The sequence below is a fragment of the Canis aureus genome, chromosome X (genome assembly GCF_053574225.1).
Source record: "Canis aureus isolate CA01 chromosome X, VMU_Caureus_v.1.0, whole genome shotgun sequence".
NCBI classification, from domain to species: Eukaryota; Metazoa; Chordata; class Mammalia; order Carnivora; family Canidae; genus Canis; species Canis aureus.
In genome coordinates, this window is record NC_135649.1 from 90,565,646 (window position 1) to 90,590,500 (window position 24,855).

Sequence of the window (24,855 nt, forward strand, 5' to 3'; positions counted from 1 at the left end):
CATGGGGGAAGCTAGAGTGGGGTCAGAAAGGCACAGAATATGGCACAGGTGAAGTCCCAACCAGGCGAGAAAAGCCTCCTTCTGACTCTATCTAGACCAGAGTTTCTGAGTAGGGAGTTGTCTGATGGGGGCAGAGGCCAAGGCCAATAGCAGAAGTGCGTCTGTCCACTCTCCTACCAGGACTCCAGGAAGACACCCCCTCCCCCAGCACAACTCACCTGCAGTAACATAGGGCAGCCACTGTGTAAGTAGAGAGCAAGCCTGAGTTAGCATTCCCGACATTTCCTCAGCCCTCTTTGGCACATGAGAAATCCCAGAGATGGCTACAGGCCCTGGGTGAACGCAGATGTTGGCAAGACACTAGCTGAAGAGTTCACCCTGGAGTGTAAATGATCTGAGAGTCGAGACAATGATTGGGCCACCTGAATGGGAGACCAAACAGGGTTCATGGCCATGTCTCGGTGTGGGGGGGGGGGGTCTTCAGCAGCAGCCTGAGTCAGCAGGGAGGATCACAGAACCCTGGGAGAGGGCACAGCAAGATCCCTTAACTACTGACTTCGGCACTGGCCACCGCTAGGAGTATCTACTGCCGTGGAGACCGGAAGGGCCCAGAGAGGGGACCGGTGACACCAGAGGGACGCCCAGCCACACTGGCCTGAAGGATGAGGCACTCCCACTGCTTACCCAGAGGCCGTCCTGGAGAGGATCAAGGGAGGGAGAGCGGAATGGAAAGAGTAACTATCTAAAGCAAAAAAAGACTCAATTGCCCAAACAGATTGTTGAAAGCATTGGAGTGGACCAGGCTGACCGGATCAGAACCAGGTTCGATACTTACTCCCAGGGCTTCCCGTGTGCACGCGTGCTCCCGCGGACACGTACACACCTACAAAGGCACGCCGGGCTCTTGAGAAAGCTCAAATGTGCTATAGAAAGTTTCTTTGCACGTTGCGTGGAGCAATCTTTAAAGTCCTCGCGGGTGCCGGCGGGGCAGGGAATTAGGCTTCGGTCTCTCCGAGGGACCCAACTGCGCATACGGGGTCTCCCGCCCGGTACAGCCTTCCGTGCTCGGGCCAGGCTCATTGGGCCTGGAAAAGCCACATCAGCTGCACAACCCACCTCCGAGGGTCTGGTTGTCCCTGGGAGGCAGAAGTCAGGAATCTTCACACACTCAGCAAGATCTGTGAAGCAAGAGGGGGTGCGTGGGAAGGTGGGGGGGTGGTCGTAGCATTTGCCCCTTTCATCTCCTTGGGCAGTCCCAATGTCCCTGCCCCCCATCTCGGCTGTATCAAGGCTATGTGCGTCCCCCTGTCTTTCCTGGCCTCCTCTGGGATGCCTCCTCTGCCATGACAGTTGCTGAGGGTTCCCCAGGGCAGGTAGAAGCATGATTTGCTTTTCAAGCTCTACCCACTTATTGATCTCCTGTCTGAGAAATGTCAGCAGCAGCCAGGAGCTCTCCCTGCTAAGGCACTTAGCTTGGAAGCCTGTGGTATCTGCCTGCATAAACCCTCCCGCCTCCTGCCTCTCTGGCTTTAGAACTATCCCCACCCCCACCTTGGGAAAAGTCTTCTAAGATGAGATGGCAAGAATCAAACAGAGACGTGCTTTGAACACTGGGACGGGAACCAGATTTAAATTGGGCAAAAGCCGGGAGCTCAGAGCGGGTGCAATTCCGTTCCTGCCATCCCTCCCCCTCTCTGCATCTGGTTGCCGGGAGCAGGTAAGGAAATCTCCCCCAGGAGGCTGGCTGGGGCAGGCGGTTGGCCCAGGAGTCAGAAAGTGGGGCTCTGGTCCAGGACCTGGGCAGATAAAGGCAGCCCAGTATTTCAACCGCCATCCCCCCCGCGCCTGCTCCCCGCACCCCGGCTCCGGTACCATTTAAATGCAGGATTGTCAGGAGGGGAGGGGAAGAGAAAGAAACTGTGTGTTTAGTGGTTAAACCTTTTAAAGTTTAAGTGCATAAACAGGGCCTTCTCCGTATCTGTCTATAGCAATTCCCATGACAGTTACAGCAAAATTACAGAAACTGGGTCGTTTATATAACCCTTTGTATTGTCAAAGCACATTAACTGTCTGCTTTCCTGCACCCTGCTGAGCTGTCTTCAGCTGTCAAATCCCCATACCGCAGCTCAGCACACTGAGGGTAAAGGTCTCTGGCAGTGCCCACACAGGAGATGCCAGACCCTCAGGGGCGGCAAAGGTTTCGAAAGGGAGATTTCACATTTCCTGTGAGCACGGGTCCCGTGGTTTAAAATATACCGAACCCTCGATTTTCCAGCCAAATGCACTGTCACCTGGCTACTGGCTTGCTTCCTCCCAAAAGGGCAGACATGACGTTTGTCTTTTATTATGGACAGGGTTGGAAGGGCTTATCCATCTATGCATTCACTTGATAAAGAAGGATTTATGGAATGTTTTCTACGATGCTGGGACTACGAATAACCTGTACCGGCCACCATTTTAAGGACTTCGCACATACTGACTCCTTTAATCCACATGTTAACCCTGCGAGGTAGGCACTATTATTATTATTATCCCCATTTTACAGATAAGGAAACTGAGGCACCGAGAGGCATTGTGGATGCTGTGGTGTACTGCCCAGCTGTCCCTTCAGGATGGGGGCTCTCATTTCCCCTGCTGTTGGGAGTGTGCAAAGCAGAGTTCATAGTAGAGATTTTTTAAAAATAGAAATTGTATATATTGAAGGCGTACGTTATTTAACACCCTTCCCTTCCAGAAACTGACCCAAGGTCATGTTCTCTTCCTGGCATGCAGCCCACATTCAAGGACAGGGTTATATGGGAAGATAGAGCCCCTCTTGCCTCAATTCTTCAGGACAACTCTGCAGGGCCACCCCGGCTCTTCCAACCCCCCACCCCCACCCTGGAGTGGGGGCGTGACCTGAGGTCTCCCTTGGCCCAGTTCTGCCTCCTTTACCTCCCCAAAGGCACCCCTCAACAAACCTCTTGCACTCACATCTCCATCTCCATCTCAGAGTGTTTCCCTGGGATCTCACCTGAGGTAGGCAATCTCCAGCTCCCGTGGCTAGCGAGCAGTGGGTGGCAGATGTAGTTTTTACCTTACTCTGCTGCTACTGCCTCATTTACTGGGAAACTTCACTCGGCTCAAGCCCGGGCCTGGCACTTGATCCACAGCTTTTGACTCATGGAATCCTAGCTCTGTCCTAACATAGGGGCCTGAGAGGTGCTAAGCAAAGGGATGGGGGCTTCAGCAGGATTTGAGTGTGGGTCTCTCTCTCTGCTCCTTTGACAGCTCCAGCCCTGGCCCCAGCCAATCCCTGTCCACATGACAAATTCTACCTCCCAGGGTTCTTTCAGCTTCTGGAGAGGTGTCACAGGGAAGGCATTATCACCTCCATTTTGCCAGTGAGGAAATTCAAGTGCAGCTAGGTTAAAAGGATTTACCCTGCTGGCTGTTAATACAGCAGAGGCTCGGACCCAGGTCTCCCAGTTTCTATTGCCTGTGTTAATGCCCTGTCCCCTTCCAAGGCTTTAGGTGGGGAGCAGGGCAGGACATTCTTCTACATAAGACTTTGGCCCTGCCCAGGCAGTGGTGCTGCATACAGCCACATCCTGCATCTCTTTCTCTCTGCCTGAACTCCAGGGCTCCAGAATTCTGAGATGCCCGGCTGTTGTCCTGCTGCCGTCAACGCTACCACAATCCCTGCCGTTAGTAAAGTCCTTGCACACATAGTCCCTCTGTCCCGGTTCAGCCTCCATGTAACCCTGTGAACCAGGTAGGGTGGTTCCTATGATTGCCATTCCCCAGAAGAGAACACTAAAAAACATAGGGTAAGGGTCAAATCACCGGCAGGTCCATGGCAGAACTGGATTTGAACTTAGGTCTTTCCATTATGACCAGTCCAGAGCTCTTTCCATCCTGCCCTGCCCTACTTGACCTCCCAGCCACTTCCTTTTTCCCTGGCTCCCTTCTTGTTGTGCACAAGTGTATCAGGCCGTATATTCCTGCAGGAAGCAGGATACCAACTGGAAGGCAATAATGTGAGCGGTAGGGCTCTGAGACACTCCCCAAACTTGAAATGTTCCCCTCTAATACCTAAAATTCCACCACTGCATTTGGCCCCAAGAGACTAATCATTGCCTTTTCCCTAGAACCTTCTTTTGACATACAAAAAGCAGCTGGAACTCTTCTACACTGCTAATGGGGATATAAAATGGTTTTAAAAAAAAAAGCAACCTTTGGCCAAGTTGGGTAATTTCTTAAAAAGTTAAACATATGCCTATAATTCCATGCCTGGGTATTTATTTACCCAAGAGAAAAGAGTCCAAAGACTGGTATTTGAATGTTCAGAGCAGCTGAACAGAAATAACCCAAATGTCCATCAACAGGTGAATCAATAAACCAATTGTGGTATATTTATATCTTTCCGCAATTAAAAGGAACAAATTATAGATATGGGCAACAACATGGATGAATCTCAAAAACCTGATGAGCGAAAGAAGCCAGATATAGAAGAGCGCGTATTTTAGAATTCTATTTACACGGAGTCCTAGAACAGGCAAAACTCTATGGTGATAGAGGCTGTAATAGTGGTTATCTTGATGGGAAGATGTTTTGACTGGAAAGAAGCACAGAGAATTTTCTAACGAGATGGAAATTTTCTTTATCTTGTTGGAGTAGTGGTTACATAGCTGTATGCATTTGTCAAAACTCTTCAGGACATAAAGTTAGAATAGGTGCATTTGGTATGTTAATTATACATCTGCAAAGCTGACAAAAATCAATAAGTCGCTGACATGGTAAGTGTGGTATTCTTGCCCTGGGCTCTCTGGAGTGTCTGGCATCCATAAAACGACACATATCTGTGAGCCTCGGTATATTTTACAGGAGAAGGCTCTCATTTGTCCTAGGTTCTACTCCTACAAGAATGTGTAGCTCAGGGGAACCTAGGTGGCTCGGTCGGCTAAGCATCTGACTTCTGGTTTCAGCTCAGGTCACGATCCTGGGGTCGTGAGACCGAGCCCTATGTCGGGCTCTGTGCTCAGCATGCAGTCTGCTTGAGATTATCTCTCCCTCTTTCTGTTTCTCCCACTCATGCTCTCTCTCTCTCAAATAAAGAAGTAAGTAAGTAAACAAACAAACAAACAAATAAATAAATCTTTTTTTTAAAGAATATCTGCAGTTAAAAAAAAAAAGAATATCTGCAGTTCACCTAACATAGACACACAAACAAAGCACCTCAAATAACCATTCTGTGCAACAAGTCCAGCAGATGGTTTCCTTCATAGAACTTGAAAGCCCATGAGGGGCTGGATTCCAAGGGATGCAGGACATGATGGAAAGGGGGGAAGTTCTAAAAGGGGTATAAGCCCGATCTCATGCTGTGGAAGGGAAGGAAGCGGGGGAGGGCCAGGTGTAAGCCTAAGGGTCCCTTGGAACTTTCACCTCCCTTGACAATCACACGGAGGAGAAGCCACAATCACTTGGGTATCTACAACTTACACAGGTTTGAAATCACCATCTTCTCATGCCTGTTTAAGCCACCACAATACAGTGAAATCCTATTATCTGCCATATACCCTTGTGCTGACAGATGTGGGAGGGGACTGGGGACACCATCAGACACACCTCATTTCCTTGGGAACCAGGGAGCTTGAGAAACTCTGTCCCAGCAAAAAGCCTCTTTGGACAATCATCTGAGCACTCCAGACTTCGGCTGGGATGGGGAATGGGTCGTGCCGGAACAGCACCCGGTGTAGGGGCCCACGGGAGCGTGCCCGTGGGCGCACGTGTGCACACCAGCAGAAGCTAGGCCGACGGTTCACAAGATATTTCAGAAACTAGCAGCAGCAACGGCACTTGGGAAGTTGAAAAGATGAAACCTGTGAATCAATCCAAGTACAAAGCTCTCAGTTTCTAATTCGGTACCTGTTTCCAACACCTTGCGACGAGTCAATCTGTGCAGAACCTCACGCTCTTGGCATTTCTGATACTCAGTTCTAGGAGGATGTGGTAACAGCAGGTGCCTAAACCATTGATTTCTTTTAAAAGATCCTACGCCATCAATGACACTGAATCTGCTCGTGCAAATATTCAGGAACTTTTCAGTGTCCATACTTGGAAACACTCAGTAAGAAGCAAAAACTTCTCTGCCTTCTATAGGCTACAGTGGAAGCAGACCCAGCTAGTACTTTTGTTCATTCTTTCAACATTTATTTATCAAATATCTAATATGTGTGTCAGGCCGTGGGCACATGGGAGGAAACAAGACCAAAAGACCCTGCCCTCTTGGAGTTCACATTCTGGATGATTAATGAATAAATAAATTACATATTGTGTTAAATAACGTGATAGGGAAAAACTAAAGTGAGGAAAGGCAAAAGTGGGGCTGCCATTTTAGATAGGGTGGTCACGGAAGGCCTCACTGAAAAGAAGACAGTTGAGTGAAGACTTACAGAGGTGAGGAAGTCAGCTCTATGAAGAGGTAGGAAGACAGCCTCAGGAAGCAAGACCAGCCAGTACAACAGCTGTAAAGCAGGAACAGACTGAAGTATTAGAGGAACAGCAAAGAGGCCAATGTGGCTAAAACCAAATGAGCAAGGGGCACTAGAGCAAGATGGTACTGGTGAGGTAGTAAGGCCAGATCGTCTATGTCCCTGTGGGCCATGGTAAGACTCAGACCTTGATCCTGAGTGAGACAGAGGGTTCTGAGCAGAGGAGGGACTTGCTCCAACTTGGGTTTTCAGTGGATCATTTGGGCTATTCTACTAAGAATAGGCTAGAGTAGAGGTAGGGTGGGGGAAGAGTCTGAATATGAAGATAGATCAATAGAAACTATCCAGTCTGAGTAACAGACAGAAAAAATACTGAAAAAAAATGAATAGAGGCTCAGGGACCAGTGTGGTCTAACATTTATGTTTATGAGACCAAGAGGAGAGGAAAAAGAGTACAATGCCAAAAAAATATTTGAAGAAATCATAGCCAAAAGCTTCCCAAGTTTGGCCATAGGACATAAACCTATGTCTTCAAGAAGCTTAGTGAACACCAAATAGGATAAACTCAAAGAAAGCCATGACCAGACACATCACAAATTGGTGAAAACTAGAAAAGAATAAAAATTCTTGAAAGCTGCCAGAGGAAAAACAATGCATTACCTACAGGGAAACAACAATTTCAGTGACTGCAAACAGTTGACAGAAATCATGGAGTCCAAAAGGAAGTGGTACTGCATTTTTAAAGATCTATTTACTTATTTGAGAGAGAGAGAGCGAGAGAGAGCAGGGGGAGATGGAGAGAGAGAATCTCAAGCAGACTCTGTGCTGAGCATAGTGCTTAATGCAGGGCTCCATCTCACCAGCCTGAGATTATGACCTGAGATGTTTAACCAACTGAGCCACCCAGAAGCCCCCAGCACAGTATTTTTAAAATGTTAAAATAGAACTGTCCACAAAATTTTAAATTGAGTAAAAAATAAATTTCATGAATAAATGAAGGTGAAATAAAGGTATACTCAGATGATGGCAAATTAAGAGACTTTGTCACCAGCAGATCAGCTTGGAAAGAACTGCTAAACGAAGTTCTTCAAACAGGAGGGAAATAATAACAGAAGGAAACTTGGAATATCAGAAATATGGGGAGAGCAACAGAAATGGTAAACATCTGAGTAAATGTAATAGATCATTCTTCAATTTTGAGATATTTAAAATACATTTGGCCATTGAAGGCAAAAATAACAGCATCTTCTAGAGGGCTTAGTACATGTAGATGTAATACATAAGAAAAATATAATACAAAAGGGGAAGATTACAGGACCATAAATAATGGTAGATTGTGTATGTTCCAATTGAAGTCGCAAAATATTGATTCTAAGTTGATGATGGAACATTAAGTATATATTTTCTAATACCTAGAGCAACCACTAAAATAACCATATGAGATATAGTATAAATCACACTAGATAAACTAAAGTCGAATATGTTCAAATAACATTATGAGTGAATACACTATGGTACCTTGGACTAAATCTCAGAACAGGAAAATGAGATGAGTAGAAATATAAATAAAATGAAATACAAATAAAGTCTGGAGTTCAATTAATAATTATGTAGCAATTACTGGGTTCATAATTTTGACAAACATATCATAGTAATGTAAACTTAACATTAGAGAAAACTAGGTGAGGGCTATATGAGAATTCTGTATTATCACTGCAACGTTTCTGTATGTTTCTCAAAATATAAGCTGTACTTAGAAAAAATGTTCAAATAACCCAAAATTGGGCAAGAAAAGGGAAATAGAAGAACAAAAACCAGAAGAAAGAGGAACTGAATAATAAAATGATAGAATTAATCCAAACATCAATAATTACATTAATATAAATGGCCTAAACACATCAGTTAAATGAAAAATGATCTGAATGGATTGATAAAAGAAAAACATGACCCAAATATGTGCTATCTACAAGAAACTCATATCAAATATAATGATACAGGTAGGTTAAAAGTGAAAGGACAAAAAAAAAAGATGCACCATGCAAATACCTATCAAAAGAAAACTAGAGTGGCTCTATTAATAGCAGACAAAGAAATCTCAGAGCTAAGAAAATTACCAAGGATCAAAAGGGACATTACATAACTATGAAAGGATCAATTCACCAATAAGACATAACAGTGCTAAAAATGCATGCACCTAACAAAAGACTTTCTACCACACGAAGCAAAAACTGACAGAACTGAAAAGAGAAAGAGACAAATCCACAATTATAGGCAGAAACTTTTCAACACCTGCTTCACAGTATTAGATAGAACTCGTAGGCAGAAAATCAGCAAGCATATAAAACTGAACAATGATGCCAACCAACTGGATCTAATTGACAGTTATAGAATACTCTACCCAACAACAGGAGAGCACAGTTTTTCCAAGTGAACATGAAACATTCAGTAAGATAGACAATATTTTACAAACCCGAACAAATTTAAAAGAATTGAAATTATACAAAGTATGTTCTCAGACCATAATGGGATTAAAATAAAAATCAATAATACAAAAGTAACAGGGAAAGCTCCAAATACTGGGAGAGTTAGTCACATACTTCTAAATAATCCTTGAATCAAGGAAGAAATATCCATAGTAACTTCAATATATTTTGAACTGCACAAAAATAAAAATGCAACATATTAAAACTTGTGTGATGTATCCATGGCTGTGCCCAGAGGGAAATTTATAGCATTCAATGCATACATTAGAAAAAGAAAGCTCTCAAACAACCAATGGCTTTCATTTTAAGAAATTAGAAAAAGAACAGCATCAATCCAAATCAAGCATAAGGAAGGAAATAATAAAGAACAGAGATCAATGAAACAGAAAACAAATAAGCAATAGGCAAAATCAATGAAACCAAGAACTAGTTCTTTGAAAAGATTGATACAATTGGTAAATCTCTAGCAAAGCTGACAAAAAGAGAGAGAAAACATCAATTACCAATATCAGGAAGGAGGGAGAGAATATAATTACAGACCCTGGAAACATTAAAAGGATAAGAGAATAATACGAACAACTCTGTGCATATGAGAAGGAATGGACCAATTTCTTGCAAATCATAAACTAGCAAAACTCACCCAAGAAGAAATAGAGAACCTCAATCATCCTTTAACCATGAAAGAAATTAAAGATGTAGTTAAAAACCTTCCAAAAAATAAATCTCTAGGCCCAGGTGGTAAATTCTACCAAACATTTAAAGAAGAAATAACATCAATTCTATAAAAAATCTTCCTAAGAATAGCAGAGCATGGCATGCTCCCCAACTCATTTTACATGACCCTCTGATTCTAAAGCCAGACAAAGAGAGCACAAGAATAAAGAACTAGACCCTAATATCTCTCATGAACATGGACATACAAATCCTTAAGGAAATATTAGCAAATTGAATCCATCAATACATAAAAGCATAACACAACCAAATGGGATTTTCCTCAGAAGTGCAATATTCAAACATGGATAAATATAATTCACAATGTTGACAAGTCCAAAGAAGAAAGAAACCAAAGATCCTATCAACTGATGCAGAAAAAGCACTTGATAAAATTCAATATCCATTTGTAATAAAAACTCTCAGCAAACTAGAATTAGAAGGGCTTTTCCTTGACCTGACAGAGGGGCATCTACAAAAACCCTGCAGTTAATATCATACTTAACGATGCAAAACAGAATTCTTTCTCCCTGTGATCAGAAACAAGGCAAGGATGTCCATAATTACTCCACCAGTTCAACACCAGTGGATTAGGCAGTGCAATAAGGCAAGAAGAAGAAATAAAAGCATATATATTGGAAAGGAAAAAATACAATCCTCTCTATTTGCAGGCAATGTGATTGTCTACACAGAAAATCCCAAGGAATCTACAAAATAAAACAAAATCTCCTGGAACTATAAGTTTAGAAAGGTTGCAGATATCAGTTCGACATATGAAATGAAACTATAAGTCTGTGTACTAACAATGTTCCACTGTAAACCACAATTTTAAAAAGGAATACAATTTATAATCACTCCAAAAGAATGAGCTATTTAGGCATAAATATTACAAGACATGTACAGGACCTATTTGCTGAAAAATACCAAGTAGTGATGAAGGAAATCAAAGAGATCTAAAGGAGTTGGAGAAATGGAGTGATGTACCATGGTCATGCATTGTTAAAGTTCACCATAATAAATATGTCAATTCCTCACTAAAATGATTTATAGATTTAATACAGCACCAATCAAAACCCCAGGAGGATTTGTATACATATAAACAAGCTGGCTCTAAAATTTATATAAAAAGACAAAGGAACTAGAAGAGCTAAAACAAATTTGAAAAAAAAATGAAGAATAGAGAAATCATAGTTCTCGATTCTCAGACTTGCTCCATAGCTCCAATAATCATGATGCAGTGGTATTGGCAGAGGGACAGACATAGATCAGTGAAACAGAATAGAGCGTCTGGAAATAAACTCATGGTAGCATGGCCAATTGATTTTTGATCAAGTTGCAAGGAGTGGGTGCTGGCCCCTTTTGGCATCTTGTGGTCGGCGTAGAGGTGGGCACAGGGAGCCTTGTACTGAAGGGACTCTCACTCTCCCCTGGGCTCCTGAAAAGAGAGGTATGGAGCCCCTCCCACCGCCCACAGCCTTTTCAGAAGCTGGCACCAAGGTACAGACAAGAGGGCCCTGGCCTGTCTGATGAGGAAGGAGGAGCTGTGTGGCTGGAACACAGGGAGCAGGGGGGAAGGAGAGGAGGTGAGGACAGAGGTCATGGGGGCCAGACTCAGAGGGCTTTGTTGGTCCCTGGGAAGACTTGAGTTTTTGCCCTGAGATGTACTGTGAGAGGGTGTTAAGCCAAGGGAGTAATGTGACTTAGCCTTTTAAGGGCTCGTTCTCCCTGCTGGGTTGAGAAATTATTGAGCAGGGGGGGATGGGAAAGAGCAGGAAGACCAGCTGGGAGGCTGCTGGGACAGTTCTGAACATAATTTGAAGGTATAGGGTATGTGTGCATGTGCATGTCCACGTGTGTGTGTGTGTGTGTGTGTTAGGGGTTATAAGAATTTCTTAGTGTTGCAATAAAAAAGAGTTTGAGAAACACTTCCCCAGGAACAATTATATTTCCCCTGTATTCTGTTTGCTTGAAGGCCAACTCAGAGGTCTTGTAACTGCCTCAGACCTCTCAGTGCCAGAGAATTGAGAGGACGTGCCCACTGTGGGTGAGGTGAGCAGAGGGCCACTGCTTTGACTTCCTGGGAGCCTCTGACCTTTTCTCCTGGGGTCTGTGCAAGAAGTGGCCCTCCTCAGCCGGCCTGCTGGATGGCTTGACATCACGAGCCCAGTCAGACTTTGGTAGACTGGACCCACTCAATGGCAAATGGCTACATTTCTTTTTCTTCATTTTCTAGATAAGAAAATTAGGCACAGAGCACTATGGCAGCGTGCCCAGTATCCCAGATGATGTTGGTGGCAGTTTCGGTTTCTGTCTCCTGCTCAGACCAGGCATGGAAGGTGTTCGGGGTCAGTGGCCACCTTCTGCTTCTTCAGTGTCCCTTACTGATCTTGTCTATCTAGACAGGCCAGAGGCTTTCCGTCACGAACCAGGCCAGCTGTGCAGTGGCCAGAGTGGCGGGGCAGGGAGTCCATGCCCTCAAGTGTTCTGCTTCTCAAGGAGTCCCCTTGACTGCCTCCTCGTAAGCTCAGGACTTCCTGTGGCCCAGGCAAGGAAGGAGGACGCAACAGCAGGAGCACCCAAGGCAGCTGCTGGGAAACATAGCTGGGGGTATGCACCTACTGTTATTTCAATTCTTAGGCTAAAGAGCTCAGCTGTGTCCCCTCCAAATTCATACATTGGAGCCCTGATTCCCAGCACCCCAGAATGTGACATTTGGAGACAGAGTCTTTACTGAGGTGATGAAGTTAACGTGAGGTCGTCTGGGTGGGTTCTAGTCCTGTAGGACTGGTGTCCTTATAAGAAGAGGAAGTTGGGCAACAGATCCACGGAGGGAAGATCGTGTGAGGACACAGAGAGAAGACGGCCATCTAAGAGCCAAGGGGAAAGGCCTGGAACAGATCCCTCTCTCATGGCCCTCCCACCCTCAGAAGGAACCAACCCTGGGGACATTTTGATCTCCGACTTCCAGCCTCCAGAACCACGAGGCGGGACATTCCTGTTGTGGATGCCACCTTCTGTGGTCCATCGTTACAGCAGCCAGAGCCAACTAATAGACGAGCCACCCTGTGTTTCTTAGGGTGCAAGCCAAGGCGTGACAAGTGTGGTACCCCCACCCCCTCAGTCCTGCCCCCATTTAGGGGCAGCCCCAGGAAGAGCAGGGGCTGTGGGGAGTAGAGAGGCCCAAGCTGAGCACTTCCAACAGCCCCTGCTCCCAGCTTCCCTCCTATCTCGCCCACTGCCTCCCTGAGCCAGTCGCCAGGGGCTACGGGAGACCTTTCCAGGCCCTTCTGCACTGCCTGGAGGAGACGTCACCATTGTTCCTCTGGCATCTGAAGGCTGCTGCGAGCAGGGGACAGGGGAGGAGCTGGCCCAGAGGGCCAGCCTTCTCCCCAAGACTCCGGAGCCAGGTTCCCCTGGGGTGGCCCCTGGAGCCTCCCCCACCATCCTCACTGGGGAGCTAGAAGAAGCCTTAGTCTGTGGGTGCACCTGCTTAGCCCTCCTGGAGGGGAGCTGGGGGCGGTTTTCAGCACTCGCACCCTTTCCTCTCTTCCTGTCTGTCTTTTTTTTCTAAATAAGAGAAGGCAGTTCCTTCGGCACCAGGAGCGAAAGAGAGGGAGGGAGCCGAGCAATGAAAGGCTCCGAGAGTGTTACACATAACAGTGGGCGTATTTTATGGAAAGCAGCCGACAATCAGTGTTTGCAGACGCCTTTTATTTTATATTATTTCCTCATCTGTTCAGCTTTCTTGGGCGGGAGCCAGAAAGTTAATATTCTCAGTCAAAGTCGGTCTTTTATCTGTCAGGTTCAAAATGAAACCAAGCCGCTGGGGTTTTAAAGCGTCTCAGCCAAAAGGCAAACACACCTTCTCAGCAGCTCAGGCCCAGGGGCTGTCACTTGGGCTGCCACCCTTGCCAGCAGCTCCCGCGGAGGCCCTATTACTGGGGCTTTTGACTGGGGCGGGGTGGGAGGTGAGGACCTGTGACTCCCTCCCCAGGACGTGGGTCACCCCTGGGCTCCTGGCCTGCCTGCGGCCTTCTGGCGTCATTAGCACCTGAGCATGGTGCCATCAGTCGGTGCCCGAGGCACCTCACCAGGCCTGCAGGCTCGAGGGCAGTTCAGCCAGTTAAAGGGGCAGAGGAGACGAAAGGTCAGGAGCGGTGGTTAGCCCCTGCCTGAGCCTACTTGGGCTCCCGCAAGGGCTGTCCAGGAGAAGTGGTCTGAGCAAAGCCGTGGTGCCTTCAAAACATGCCATCAAGTTCTGTGATGGGCCCCCATGACGAGGTAGGAGCCCAGCCCTCCACCCTGCAAATGTGGGCCGGCTTTCGGGACTCACTTCGAGCAAATAATTACAAGAATAACAAAAAGTGATGCTGTGTGATTTCCGAGGCAAGATGATAAAAGCCGATACACCTTCCATCTGGCCCTCGCTCACGGGACGGCCACTCGGGAGCCCCAAGCTGCCATGGAAGCAATCCGGCTGTTCCGAGGCTGCCACGCTGGACAGACGACATGGGCAGCCCACACAGAGAGACCCGGAGCCCAGCTGTGCTGCCCCGAGTTGTCGGGAGTCCTCCCAGCCCACGCACCAGAGAGAAGAAGGCTTTGAGATGTCCCCACCTCCGGCCATGTGACTGCAACCACAGGAGCAGTCCCAGTGGGGAGCTGCCTTGCTGAGCCCTGTCACCCCACAACGATCGATCGAAGCTGGGTTACACCTCTAGGTTCGGGATGTTCTGTTACACAGCAATAGATGTCCAGCGCACTGGCTTTCTCCCTTCTGATTTTGTCTCCTCCCAAGCAAGGCTGGAAGGTGGGGTCCTTTCCATTGTACGAATCCATCCCGGGCGGGACAGGCATAGTGCAGGAATGGGTCCCTGACCTGGGGCCTAAGGGCCTGAATTTCGGTTCTGATTCTTCCCGACATACCACCTTGGTCCACTCTCTGGGGGTCCACTATGCTCCTGGACCTCAGTGTCCATGTCTAATAAAATGGAGCTGACAGATAAGAAGAGCTTCACGGAGCTGTTTGAGAAGGGTCCATTGAGGCTGTGGACGTAACAATGGGACGTCTAAAGGCCTTGAGATGTGTTTCCACAAATGCCTCATACCTCCCCGTGGCAAGTGTATGCAGAAGGATACATGCAACACAACCTAAACTGAGTCTGACGCACCTGGCACACTGAGGGGAAAGGGACCCTTTGTAAAATATAAGAACTATTTTGAAGCTCCTTCTTCTTTGTACGTTCTCTCATAGTGTCATGGGGGCAACCAACGAAGCCATTCAGGGAAGCCCATGGCTTTTGCGGCCGTCTCTGTTACGTGCCAATCAAAGTGAGGGCCTCTGCAATCAATCTGGGGCCTCCCCTGGGTTTGGAGGCCCCCTAAAATGAGGTGGGGCACCCCTGGATCTACGGCTCCAGGAGCTGCTACCCCCCACCCTGTGCCCATTATCAATTACACCCCACCCAACCCCAGACCCAGCTGGACTCAATAGCATTTTCGGAAACCAACTGAAATTGGAAATAAGCACTGCAGGAGGGGCTGGGGAGGGAGAATTTGGCCTCATGCTACATTGCCCCCACATTTAGCTTGGACCCAGACTTCTGCTCGTCCCCCCTGAGTGTTCCACTCTGGGCACCAACCCCTTGGCACTTCTGCGGGCCTCTCCCTTCCTTACAATATGGCTTCTGCTAATAAAGGCATAAATGCTGCAAAGCACTTATTACGGTAATATTATCTTTATATTATCCCAGCATTACCAGGCCGTGCGCAGGGGCAGGGGAGGCGGGAGAAGCTCTTCGGTGCTGTCAGTAATCGGAGGAAGGCAGTTTAGTTTAATGATAATGACTCGCGCTTACATAGCTGCCCTCATCCCAGAGGACCCCGGAGCACTTTACAAACACACTCTCACTCTGAGCCTCTCTAACCAACCTGAGCCGCGCAGCAATGCTTATAAATAATATATCCTCTGAGTGCCTCTCTATACTGCAAATGCATGATATAAATATGTATAAATGTAACAAATATGATTTTTGCATGTTACATTTATAATCTTTAAAAAAAAATTGGTGACCCATCATGGGGGCGCAGCCACAAAACAGACTCATAGGATACCAAGTCCAATAAACATCGATACTGTGCAGCCATTTACAACAGGTACCAGCCCCGGGCCTTTAAAAGCTAAGGAAATAGTTCAGGGTCTGCATTCATTGGGTTCCTCTTTCACTGGGAAGGTCATTCTCAGGTCAAGTTTGTTCAACAAGTTCCGGCTTGGGGTGCTGCAAATGCACAGAGAGGGACAATCCTGGGTGCCCGCCAGGGCTGAGTCTCAAATGTTGACGCTGAGGCTGTGTGATTATGGGTAAAACAACAGCCCTATCTGGGCCTTATGTTATATCCTTAACATAACCAGATCGAAAGCTTTATGGTAGACTGTGGTATTGTTCCCAATCTTCTGGTCCTTGCTCGACTAAAATCATACATTTGTGCCCTTCACTGTGTGAATCTGCAGGATTTCACATTGCAGTAGGCAGAGTTTATTTCCTCACCCCCTGGATTTGGAGTTTGGCCATGTTTTCTGATTACTATTGCTACATAACAAACTTTCCCAAATTTAGTAATGTAAAACAGAAACCATTTTATTATGTTCATGTATTCTGTGTGCCAGGAATTTGTTTAGGACACAGTGGGGATGGCTTGTCTCTCTCCCATGATATTTAGAAAATCCACTGGAAAGAGCTAGCAGTCTGGGAGTGACTCAGTGGCTGGAGGGTGGGATCATCTGCAGGTTTGCTCTGTCACACGTCTAGAGTCTGGGCTGGGCTCACCTGAAGATTTGGACAGTCGGTGGGTGAGCCCACACAGAGTGCCCCAGCATGGCAGCCTCGGAGTCATCAGGCCACCTACATAGCAGGTCAGGGCTGCAAGTGCAAGTGATCCAGGGGCATGGTGGAAGCTGCGTGGCCTTTCACAACATAGCCTTGGAAATCTGTGTCTCTTCCACTGTCTTCTATGGTCAAAGAAGTCATGAGCCCATCTGGACTCCAGGTCAGGAGAATTAGACTCCACCTCTTGATGGGATGAATACCAAGGTCACGTTGTGGAGGAAGAGTGTGAGGTGGGCTATACTGTGGCCATCAGAATGGGTTTCCTGTGCTGCATAACAAATGACCACACTCATAGTGGTTTGCCACCATGTGAGTCCCCACCATTTCTGTGGGGCGGAAGTCTGAGCACAGCTCAAGTGGGGCCTCTGTTGAATTCTGTAAGGCTACAGTTAAGGTGTCAGCCAGACTGTGATCCTTTCTGGGCCTTAGGATCCTCTTCCAAGCTCATGTGGCTGTCGGCAGAATTGCCTTCATCTGTGAAAGGACCACACTAAGCCTGGGAAGGGTCCCTGGTAAAAACATGGGAAGGTGCTTGGGCTACCAGAAAGAGCAACGTACATCATCCTTAACTTTCTCCCAGCTAGACTGCAAAACTCCCAAGGTTGAGGACACAGTGTTACATTCACTTTGAACCAAAGAACCTAGAGCAGAACTATGCACATGGCTGAGTCTCAAAGAAATGCTGGCTCAGGGCTGGCCACACCGAGGAATGGAGAGATGGACGAGGAATGAACACTGGAGCTCCAAGGAGAATCTGAGACCCTAGCGAGGAATATGATGACAGGGGAGATATTTGGTACGTCGCTGTCACTAACATAGGCATAAAATCTGGCCACTGAGATAAAACAGAGCAACCTGATTTTATCTCTGCATTCTTGAAGACAGACTGAATGTCTCTGGGGGAAAGGTGCAGTGTGGTGGTTACAGCAGGGCCCCTGCAGCCAGACAAACTTGTGTTTGAAGTCCGGTTCAGCTGTTTTCTAGTTGAGTGACCTTGGGCAAGTTGTTGAACCTCTGAGGCATCAGGTTCCACACTGATGAAATGAGGCTTACGAGAAGGGTGCGTGATACCGCTCTCCTGGTAGATGGCTGTTGACCATCAGCCGCCGTTATGACAGGCATGGAGGCATCATGTGTGGGGGCTTGGGCTCCAGATCTGTGCTGCCTGAGTCAAAGCCAGGCTGCCGCACCCCTTCCCGGACGTGTGACCCAGCACAAGTTATGTAACCTCTCCGGTCCAGCTCTTGCTTGTATGTAAAAGAAGGGTAACAATTTTCGGTGCTCTGTAGAACACCTGCGGGAATAAATAAGATAATACGCATAAAATGCTTAGAATAGCACGTGGCCCATGTCAAGTACTAGATGGATATCAGCTCTTGTTGATTTGCTACACCATCTGCCTTGCTTCATTCTTCTTTTCCTCCTCCTCCTCCTTATCCTTTTTCTTCTCCCTGTGCCTTAGGGAGATCCCTCCAATTCCAATTCTTTGCTTCTTAGATTCTTCACAATGGACCCTAAGATGGGTCAGGACCTCCCTGGTTCACTTTAATAGGCATTTAGCCAACAGGTCGGGGAACTGAGCTTTACCCAGCACTGCTCCTCTCTGTTCTTCCGCTAGCATCCCGCGGCCACTTTCGTGAACTGCACCTCCCTCTACTGAGTTGTTCAAGCCAGTAACAAGGAACCGAAGCTGCTTACTTCCAACCAGCTATCAAGTCCTATCAGCTCTGCTGCAAAGTCTGGAATCTGTCCTCAGCTATCCCCCTCGTGATACCCCTGGTTGATCCCAGCCACCATCATCTCTCACCAGGACAGAGCCACAGTCCCTAGCACTACTCACTCTTGCCCCCAACGACCCGCAGCCAGAGTAATCTCTGTCACTGTCCTACTTAAAACTTTCCAGTGGCTTCTGACTTCACTGTGCACAGAATCCAAACTGCTTAGCACGTCCCTCAGGGCGCTGCACCCAACTCCCACCATCCTCACCATGGATCCTTAAGGAGCCAAGCCCTTTCCTGCCTCAGACCTTTTGCATCTGCTGTTTCTTTTACTCAGAATGCCTTCCCCGTTGCCCCAACTCCACCTCAGGAAGATTCTACATCCTTCATTCCTCAGCTTAATGTCACACCTGGAAGGAGACCTCTCCCATCTAAATTTTGTCCCTTTGTATCTTCTTTGATCTCCTCTTTTGTTCCTTTGTAACACCACAATTCTTAGTTAATTCTTTGTGTGTTTACTGGACTTCTGACCTCCCCCATCATCAGCCTCTCATGGTCATGAAGGCAGGAAGGGTGTTCCTAGCCTAACATATAGCTGGCTCTCAATAGATATTTACTGAATGAATGAAAGCATCTTCAGGTTCCCAGGTCCTTTATGAACAGCTACATCGAAGGCTGATAGCAATTCCTACTGAGAAATGGGCTCAGGGAGGCAGAGAGAAATTTGGCCAAGGTCAGCCAGCTGATGAGGGGCAGAAGTAGGAGCGGGACCCAAGCCCTCACATTCCTCAGCAGCTTCTCTGTTGGACACTGGCCTGGTACAAGGTATGTGAAGTGGGCAGACAGAAGCGAGAGAGAGAGAGAGAGAGAGAGAGAGAGAGAGAGAGAGATCTGTGCCCTCATGTGGGGTGGGAGTGAGGATGGGGGTTCACTCTCGTTCTCTGTTTAACTATGGCAACTAAAATGGTATAGTCCAAGGTGGTAGTGCTTGCAGATCCCTTTTTGGGGAGGGACCCACAGCCCAGCTGCAGAGAGTGCTATCCCTAGACTGTCCCTCCTCCTTCTGCTCTCAGCTCTCAGGCTCTTCAGAGACAGCTCAGCTGCTGAGGGCCGGGCCTAGTAAACCTTCCACATGCTAAACTCCATCCCAAAGCCTGCTTTCTGGAACACCCAGCCGGTGACACCCAGTATCCTAGACCTTCCCATCACCTACTTAGCTTTTGTACTTTAGTCCTGTGTTTCTGCAAGGGTAGCCCCACCCCCACCCCACCTTTGTGTCCCCGGGACAGGATAATCCGTAGCTTCCTGTGGAATACTCATTCCAGCACAAGGGTCCTCCAACTTGAGCGTGTAAGAAGACCTGTTAAAACAGATTGCTTGGCCCCATCCCCACAGTTTCTGATTCAGTGGGTTTGGGATAGGGCCATGGGGATGTGCATGTCCAACACAATCCCAGTGACACTATGCTGCTGTCCAGAGATCATGGTCTGAGGACTACTGGTACCAGGCAGTGAGAAATAGAAAGAGATGTGGTTCTCGGCTTCCTTCTGGCCTCTGTGGCCCCTTGGCAAGACAGCCCCACAAAGTTCCCTTCCAACTGGGAATTTACATTCAATTATGTTTAAATCATCAACAAGAAGTCTGGCCTGAGTAGACCCTTGGCTGGCCAGAAGAATGAACCTGAGTATGCTCTCCTTTCCTGCTGGCCACCTCGAGTGATCATCTGGCCAGGCCCTGACTTCTAGTCCTGGTCTGCATGCAACTCCCTGCTGTCCCTCCTGAGCCCCGGGTTGCTCAGAAGGCCCTCTCCCCAGGCACGTGTGCGCTAGACACTCTGGGCCAAGCCGAGGAGCGTTCTAATCTACTCCCTCTGTCCCTTAAGCTGGAAGTCTCCAGAAGAGTGACGAAAAAACAGCCAAGAGGTGGGCCGAGGCTCAGGAAACTAATTGAAGAACGACTCCTCTGCGGGGCGTTAATACCTTGCAAAGAAGTGAATCTACTGGCATTTTTTTTAGAGTTTAATAAAAATATATATGCACCGTGAGAAAATCACAGCAATAATTCCTTGCACCTTTGTTCCAAGAAGCCCAAAGCACTCCCCATATATTATCATATTCATTATCCTATTTTCTTCACGTTTCTCATTAATTTTTTTCTGAGGTGATATATTAATATGAAATTCTAAATCACATTAAGGAGACCACGAGCCCCGCTCTTTCTGCTCACCCTAACTCCACCTTTCTCTTCTCCCCTTTCCATCCATCATCCTCAGTACCCCCTCCTGCTCCCACCCAGGGGAGGGTAAGTGAGAAGCTGGTAAGCAGCTGATGGGGGCAGGGGTAGAATATTCGAGAAGGGCAGGCGTCAAAGTGGGCTGCTTTCTCATGCCCCTTCCCCGGTACCCCTCCCTCAGCCCCGGACTCTGATGCCCCTCGGGGAAGGGAAGCTGCTTTGCAGCACAACTCCCCCTTAATGGGTGTAAAACCTATTCCCCCCACTCCACCCCCCCCCACGGAAGAGGGAAAGAATCAGGCTCATTACAGATATTATCATGCAGCACTTCATATTTCAAAGAGCTTTATAATCGCTAATTAGTTATTGCCAGAGAATATGGAAATGGCACCTCGCTGGAATCCCGCAGACTGGGGGCCAGAGTTCTGGAGTGCTGCAAGCAGGTCAGCCCAAGTCTGAGTCTGGCTGCCTGGCCTGGCCTGCCCGGCTACGCAGGAAGTGTGGCCAGCCACAGGGCAGAAAGCACGAGGCTTTTAGTCCTGGCTAGGGCAGTTCTGAGTGGCTGCCCACCCCCCCCCCCTCACTGGACTGCATTCTGTTGCTTAGGGGTGCCTGGAGATGTGCTAATGCTCCGGGTGGCAAAAGAAAAGAGGTAGCTGAAAACTAACCCAGATTCTCAAGCCAGAAGAGGCAATGAAGCTTATCCTTCCACTGTGCTGAGTTCAGTTCCCCAAACGGTGGCTGGAACGGGCCTGGGGTTTGTACCCCGGGTATGCGCCTGTGCACAGCAGTGGTGATCCCTCTCCGGAAGCCTCCTGAAGATCGAAAGGGCACATAGGTGCTCAGATCAGCTTCTGAAGCCCCTTGTCCTTATCCTCATCTCTCTGAGGAACGGCAAACCTGGGGCTTACGTGGACAGCAAGGGCAAATCCCACTGCCCCCCTACCCTGGCCTGTATCCACTCCATCCTACCAAACTCCACTTTCAGAGACAATTCTGGAAGAAGCTTGAGATCTACAGTGCTAGGGGGAGAGCTACAGCTCTCTCCAGAGAAACAAGGGGCAAGGAGCTGGCTCATTCACCCCGGATAACCTCAATCTCGTTTGAATCTCATTATAAATCTGCTCAGAAGCTGGAGTCCGAAGGGCCCTCCAGGAGGTGGGCCCTGGTGAGGCTGACTCTGGCCTTGTAGGAGGGACACTGTGCCAGCTGACGGGGGTAGGATGCAGGGACCGCTGGACTCTAAGACTCGCCCCTAATTGTTCCTGTAAATGGGGATTGGGAAGGATCTACCTGAAAGAACATTCTGAACAGGGCAGCAAAAGTTTTCCTTCTAGCAAAGCATGCTTACACAGGTCAGAAGTGAGCGGACCGAAGTCTCAGCTGGAACTTCCGCCAGGAGCCCCCCTTCCCACCCCACCCCCACGTGAGGAGCTCCAGAGCGGCTCCAATTCCCAGGGAATGATTGGAAATCTCACACACAGATGGGACTTTTGTTTTCCTGGCAACAGGACGTGCGGAGGCCGCCTAGTCACCTTATTATTATACTTGCCCTAATAACTCCAGTGCTTGGGCCACAGTAGAGCACAGATGAGGACATTGAGGGACACGGCGCCGGAATTAGGCCTCCGTCTACGCCTCCCTGCCAGCAAGTGCCTGCAATCCCCAAGACTGCATCTGAGAGAGTCGGTTTGCTGCTGCTTGCTGGCCAGTTACCCATCAGAAGCCATTTGTTCTTAGCACCGACCTGGGCTCTCAAAGAGCCCGATGTGCCCCTGGCCCTGGTTTCTCAGCACCCCAGTGAGACAGAGAGAGAGAGAGAGAGAGAGAGAGAACCCCTCCCCCTTGCCTCCACAGTCAATGGCAGCCCTCATAATGAGAAGGCCGTGAGGTCCGGCCTGTTTGGCAGGGACAGGGGTGTGGGGGTGGGGCACTGGACCACACAGAGAGGGCTCCCCAGGCCTTCGGCACTAAGCGCTTATGCAATCTGGGTCTTCCCAGGACATGACAGCCGGCCCTCCTTTCTCCCTCAGCTTCGTGCTGAGGCGACCGGCTGGGAGGTCCTAGCCAAAGCCTTCATTTCCCATGTAACTGGCCCTTCTTGTCTCCCTAGCACCCCTCCTGGGCCCTCCCCTCCTTCTTTCCTGAGGTCTCACCAACCGGAGGCAGCGGCCCTGCCCTGGAGAGCCGTGGGGAAGTCTGCCCTCCCTCACGATTCCTTGGTCAAAACTGCTTCCCTCTCCCTCCTGCTACCCAGAAGGGCCATGAGGTTCCCCAGTCCCAGGCTTCTTTGTCAGCCAGACCCCTCCTGACACTCCAGGCGGACACGACACACCTCCACCGGGAAGGCCACCCAGATTCTTGCTTCTCAGGCCTGCACGCAGCTGCAGGGTGGGGCCTGTGAAGCTGGGCTGCACCCAGCCCTCGGCTGCCCAGCTGTCTGGCTCCAGCTGCCGGGACAACCGAGGGCCGACTGAGCTCGCTTGAAACCTCCTTTCCTGCTCTGCTAAGAGCAACTCGGCTCCCCATTACAGACACTGCTGAATGTGGGGGCACCACCCCCACCCCCACCCCCAGATGCACTCTCCTTCACATTCCCACAAGCACCTCCCTGGCACAGGCGTGCACACGCACTCACACACACGCTCCCAGGCACGTCTGGCCCTGTCCTCAGCCTAGTGATACCTCCAGCTTTAGATTTTAATTCTTTTACAACCGGAGTAACTGTAATTGAGTCGGGAGTCAGGACCGGAGATGACCGTGCAGGGAAAGGAAGGGAGCCATGCCTTCTGCGGCCCCAGTTGCTCTCCCTTCGGACTTGAGATGGGGAGGCTGGTAGGCCTGCAAGTGGGAAATGGGAAAAAGAAAGGAAGGAGAAGGAACAGGAGAAGGAGGGGGGAGGGTGGGGAGGAGGGCTGAGGGCAAAGTGGAGTGGGGAGCATTGGCAGGCAGACCTCACAGCTCTCCTCCGTCTGACCCCAGCAGGGGGGCACCACGTGGGGAAGGCACAGGGGTGGGGATCAGGTGCAAGACCCGCTGCAGGACCCTAGGCCAGGAGGGTACTCACCCTCTGCAAATCTCAGTTTTCTTATCTCTAAAGTAGGGGGTAACGATGCTTGGTTTGTAGACGTGCAAAGACATTTGTAAAGAGCCTGGAATGGAGGAAGGGCCTCAACAAATGACCGCCCTCAGCACAGATACCTAAATTTTAAGGGATTTTGGAAGGTGTCGATTCTTAGCCCCATTCATAGTGGACTACTTAGGGCACCTGGTGATGTGCTTCTTTCCTTTTTTAGCAAACCGGTGCCCTTTGTGACTCCGGTTGTCCAGTCCCCTAGGCACTAGTGCAACAAGTGGCGAGTACCACCTGCTGGGATGGAAGAGCTGGCGAGGGCAGTGTATAAGGCACATGCAATGGCCCAGGGTGGCTCCCAGGGCAAACCCCCAGAGGAGAAGAAAATGCAGATTTTTTTTTTCCTGCTCTTGAGGAGATAGATTTCCCATGGTTTGAGTTTGGGTCAGAATCACCAGACAGGACCAGAGACACAGGAACTTGCAGACATACCGCCCATGGATGCAGGGTAAGGGTAGAAAGAAACTTCCAGCTTTGTGGCCACCTGCCCCAGAGAAGTGGGACTGCCTTCCTGGCTGCTGTCTGGAGAAAGGAGTTCTGGATTGTTCTCTCTTCCATTCTCTGAGCCTCTGGGGCATCCCGAAGAGCAAAAACACTAGTGAGGTTTACAAAGCTGTCAGTATAGTGGTTAACAGCCCAGACCCTGGAGCCAGATTTCCCGCGTTTGAACCCTGGCTCTGCAGCTTCCCAGCTGTGTGACTTAACTGCACTGTGCCTCTGTTTCCTCGTCTGTCAAATGGGGCAATTTAGCACGACACCACACATGGTAAGAGCTCCTGCAAATGTTGGCTCTGATAATGTTTATGCTCCTTGGCCAGTTGGTCTGCATGGAGAGCTCCTCTCAGGGGAAAGGCAGGTCAACCATGACCTTTTGATCCATACAAAGAGCCAAAGGGCAGCGAGTATGGGGCTGATGCATGACAACTGTCATCACAGTTTACTTTTATCTTCTTGCAGCCACACGGTTCCGAGGAGGATCCGCTCAGTGCGTTCCTTGCTTAGCCGTTCTCTGGCCAGGGCTGCCTGGCTACCGGGCTGCTCCCTGAGTCAAGATAAATTGATCCCGTCCAGCCCCCCTTCTCTTCCACCCAGCTCCTCCTCTGCACCTTCCCCTGAGTGAGACCAACACACTGCTGGAGGTGGATCCAGGTACCACCTGCAGGTCGGCTGGGGCTTCTGCAACCCGGAGTCCTTCCCGCTGCCTTCCTGCTTCCCCCA

The 24,855-nt window shown here is 48.8% G+C and overlaps 1 long non-coding RNA gene across 2 annotated transcripts; it reads left to right on the plus strand.

Annotated features, from left to right (window-relative positions):
- Positions 1 to 271: 271 nt before the first annotated feature.
- LOC144307890 (uncharacterized) lies at positions 272 to 24,855 on the plus strand. 2 transcript variants are annotated; one of them, XR_013374568.1, is made up of 3 exons: positions 272 to 1,717; positions 2,355 to 2,509; positions 20,155 to 20,504. It is a non-coding gene; the product is annotated as an uncharacterized LOC144307890 (long non-coding RNA). The 2 variants fall into 2 exon arrangements; XR_013374567.1 differs by lacking the exon at positions 20,155 to 20,504 and adding an exon at positions 24,595 to 24,855 and having other exon boundaries at positions 275 to 1,717.